Here is a 5,000-nt window from a genome sequence, read left to right as displayed (position 1 = left end):
GGTACCGGAACAGTGGTGAAGAGGAGGTGCTCAGGATTGGAGGAGGGCTGGAGAGTAGCATCATGGGAAAGACAGCCAGACTGGCCATACTGAGGTCAAATATCTCGACAGAATGTCAGTGAATGGCTGAATGGGAGGGATGGGAGCAGGGGTGAGGCAGATAGCTTAGCTGGCAGGTGGCAGAGTGGGTGCGTGATTTAGGGGCACACACACACCTACACACAGTGACTTAGGGGCACACACCCACACCCACACACACCCACACACAGTGACTTAGGGGCACACACCCACACCCACACACACCTACACACAGTGACTTAGGGGCACACACCCACACCCACACACACCTACACACAGTGACTTAGGGGCACACACCCACACCCACACACACCCACACACAGTGACTTAGGGGCACACACACACCTACACACACACATACACTTTCCAACACACACACAGACAAAGAACACAGAAAATTACACCACAGAAACAGGCCCTTCGGCCCTCCAAGCCTGCACCGACCATGCTGCCCGACTGAACTAAAACCCCCTACCCTTCCGGGGACCGTATCCCTCTATTCCCATCCTATTCAGGTATTCGTCTAGTTGCCCCTTAAATGCCGCTATCGTACCTGCTCCCACCCCCTCCCCGGGCAGCGCATTCCAGACATTCACCACCTTCTGTGTAAAAAAACTAGCGTCGCACATCTCCTCTCAACCTTTCCCCACACACCTTAAACCTATATCCCCGAGTACTTGACTTTTCTACAATAGGAAAGAGGATCTGACTATCCACTCTGTCCGTGCCTCTCATCATCTTGTAGACTTCTATCAGGTCGCCCCTCAACCTCTGTCGTTCCAGTGAGAACAAACCAAGTTTCTCCAATCTCTCCTCATAGCTAATGCCCTCCATACCAGGCAACATCCTGGTAAATCTTTTCTGTACCCTCTCCAAAGCCTCCACATCCTTCTGGTAGTGTGGCGACCAGAATTGAACACTATATTCCAAGTGCGGCCTAACTAAGGTTCTATAAAGCTGCAACATGACTTGCCAATTTTTAAACTCAATGCCCCGGCCAATGAATGCAACACACACTCACATTCACACTCACATTCACACTCACATTCATTCACACACACACTCACACTCACATTCACACACACATTCACACTCACACACATTCACACTCACACTCACACACACACACATTCACACTCACATTCACACACACACATTCACACTCACACACATTCACACTCACACACACACACATTCACACTCACATTCACACACACACACACATTCACACACACACACATTCACACTCACATTCACACACACTCACATTCACACACACACATTCACACACACACTCACACACACACACACATTCACACACACACATTCACACTCACATTCACACTCACACACACACATTCACACACACATTCACACACGCACACACACATTCACACTCACATTCACACACACACACACACATTCACACTCACATTCACACTCACACACACACTCACACACACTCACACACACTCACACACACACACATTCACACACACACACACATACACATTCACACTCACATTCACACACACTCACATTCACACACATTCACACTCACACACACTCACATTCACACTCACACACATTCACACTCACACACACTCACATTCACACACACACACATTCACACTCACACACACTCACATTCACACACACACACACATTCACACACACTCACATTCACACACACACACACATTCACACTCACATTCACACACACTCACATTCACACACACACACTCACATTCACACACACTCACATTCACACACACACACACACACATTCACACTCACACACACTCACACTCACATTCACACACACTCACATTCACACACACTCACATTCACACACACACACTCACATTCACACACACTCACATTCACACACACACACACACACACATTCACACTCACACACACTCACACTCACATTCACACACACTCACATTCACACACACATTCACACACACACACATTCACATTCACATTCACACACACTCACATTCACACACACTCATTCACACACACACACACACACACACACACACACACACACACACACATTCACACACTCACTCACACAGCAGCAACACACACAAAAAGGCACATGCACATGAGGTGGCAAGGTGGCACAATGGTTAGCACTGCTGCCTCACAGCACCGGGGACCCGGGTTCGATTCCCGGCTTGGGTCACTGTCTGTGTGGAGTCTGCAAGTTCTCCCCGTGTCTGCGTGGGTTTCCTCCGGGTGCTCTGGTTTCCTCCCACAGTCCAAAGAGGTGCGGGTTAGGGGGATTGGCCATGCTAAATGTGTGGAGTTACGGGAATAGGGCAGAGGGGAGAGCCTGGTGGGATGCTCTGTCAGAGAATCAGTGCAGACTCAATGGGCCGAATGGCCACTTTCTGCACTATCAGGTTTCTATGATTCTATATACATGCACACACACAGATCTGATTTAATGATCCATGCCTCCACTTATCCCCATAACCCCTATTTTCATACTCCATTCCCTTTGAAAGAAAGGCCAACTTTCCATTTGCCTTCCCCATTCCCTGCTGAATTAACATGCTATCCTTTTGTGATTTAGGCACGAGGACCCCCAGATCCCTCGGTGCTGCAGCTTTCTGCTGTCTTCCTCCATTGAAATAATATTCAGCTCCTTTGTTCTCCCTTCCAAAGTTCATAACTTCACATTTTCCTACATTATATTCCATCTCCCAAGTTTTTATCCACTCACTTAACCATTTTATATCCCTCATGACTCTGCATGGAATTTTCCTGTGCTACCTGTTGGTGGGGTTCTGGATAGTCTGGAGGGATGTCAGAAGTTACAGAGGGACATAGATAGCATGCAAGACTGGGCGGAGAAGTGGCAGATGGACTTCAACCCAGATAAATGCGTCGTGGTCCATTTTGGCAGGTCAAATGGGATGAAGGAGTACAATATAAAGGGAAAGACTCTTAGTACGGTAGAGGATCAGAAGGACCTTGGGGTCCGGGTCCATAGGACTCTAAAATCGGCCCCGCAGGTGGAGCAGGTGGTTAAGAAGGCGTATGGTGTGCTGGCCTTTATCAATCGAGGGATTGAGTTTAGGAGTCCGGGGATAATGATGCAGCTATATAAGACCCTCGTCAGACCCCACTTGGAGTACTGTGCTCAGTTCTGGTCGCCTCATTACAGGAAGGATGTGGAAAAGATTGAAAGGGTGCAGAGGTGATTTACAAGGATGTTGCCTGGATTGAGTGGGATGCCTTATGAGGATAGGCTGAGGGAGCTCGGTCTTTTCTCCTTGGAGAGACTTAGGCTGAGAGGAGACCTAATAGAGGTGTATAAGATGTTGAGAGGCATAGATCGGGTGGACTCTCAGAGGCTTTTTCCCAGGGTGGAAATGACTGCTACGAGAGGACACAGGTTTAAGGTGCTGGGGGGTAGGTACAGGGGAAATGTTAGGGGTAAGTTTTTCACACAGAGGGTGGTGGGCGAGTGGAATCGGCTGCTGTCAGTGGTGGTGGAGGCAAACTCAATAGGGTCTTTTAAGAGACTCCTGGATGAGTACATGGGACTTAATAGGATGGAGGGTTATAGGTCGGCCTAAAAGGTAGGGATATGTTCGGCACAACTTGTGGGGCCGAAGGGCCTGTTTTGTGCTGTAGTTTTCTATGTTTCTATGTTACCTACCATGGGAATCGTAGCGGGCGGGTCAGGACCGTGTCAAAGGTCCGTTGACCTCAGGCGGGATTTCCTGGTCTTGGGGTAAAATCCTGCCCTTTGTGTCATCCTCACCACTTACTTTCCCACCTATTTTTGTGTCACCTGCAATCTTGGCATTAGTACATTCACTTCCCTCATGCAAGTCATTAATGTATATTGTAATAATTGTGACCCCAGCACTGATCCCTGTGGCACTCCACTAGTTCCAGTTTGCCACTCTGAAAATTCCCCTCTTATCCCAGCTCCGTGTCTTGTGTCAGAAATCCAATCCTCTATCCATGCTAATCTATTACAAAGAACAAAGAAAACTACAGCACAGAAACAGGCCCTTCGGCCCTCCAAGCCTGCACCGACCATGCTGTCCAACTTAACTAAAATCCCCTGCCCTTCCGGGGACCATATCCCTCTATTCCCATCCTATTCATGTATTTGTCAAGACGCCCCTCAAAAGTCACTACCGTATCCGCTTCCACTGCCTCCCCCGGCAATGGGTTCCAGGCACCCACCACTGTGTAAAAAATCTGCCCCGTACATCTCCTTTAAACCTTGCCCCTCACACCTTAAACCTGTGCCCCCTAGTAATTGACTCTTCCACCCTGGGGAAAAGCTTCTGACTATCCACTCTGTCCATGCCTCTCATAATCTTGTAGACTTCTATCAGGTCACCCCTCAACCCCCATCGTTCCATAGAACATAGAACATAGAACAGTACAGCACAGAACAGGCCCTTTGGCCCACGATGTTGTGCCGAGCTTTATCTGAAACCAAGATCAAGCTATCCCACTCCCTATCATCCTGGTGTGCTCCATGTGCCTATCCAATAACCGCTTAAATGTTCCTAAAGTGTCTGACTCCACTATCACTGCAGGCAGTCCATTCCAGAAGTTCCTGTGAGAACAAACCAAGTTTCTCCAACCTCTCCTCATAGCTAATGCCCTCCATACCAGGCAACATCCTGGTAAATCTTTTCTGTACCCTCTCCAAAGCCTCCACATTCTTCTGGTAGTGTGGTGACCAGAATTGAACACTATATTCCAAGTGCGGCCTAACTAAGGTTCTATAAAGCTGCAACATGACTTGCCAATTTTTAAACTCAATGCCCCGGCCGATGAAGGCAAGCATGCCGTATGCCTTCTTGACTACCTTCTCCACCTGCATTGCCACTTTCAGTGACCTGTGTACCTGTACACCCAGATCCCTTTGCCTA

General features: G+C 48.5%; 1 protein-coding gene across 1 annotated transcript in view; it reads right to left on the bottom strand.

The window, feature by feature from the left end:
• LOC144488679 (fucolectin-like) overlaps positions 1 to 5,000 on the bottom strand; it is an 11,961-nt gene that overhangs the window by 1,377 nt on the left and 5,584 nt on the right. The gene's annotated exons all lie outside the window — the stretch shown is intronic.

Source organism: Mustelus asterias, unplaced genomic scaffold (assembly GCF_964213995.1).
Source record: "Mustelus asterias unplaced genomic scaffold, sMusAst1.hap1.1 HAP1_SCAFFOLD_1764, whole genome shotgun sequence".
Classification (NCBI taxonomy): domain Eukaryota; kingdom Metazoa; phylum Chordata; class Chondrichthyes; order Carcharhiniformes; family Triakidae; genus Mustelus; species Mustelus asterias.
The sequence above is the reverse complement of the archived record's forward strand: the minus strand, read 5'-3'. Positions and strand labels throughout refer to the sequence as shown.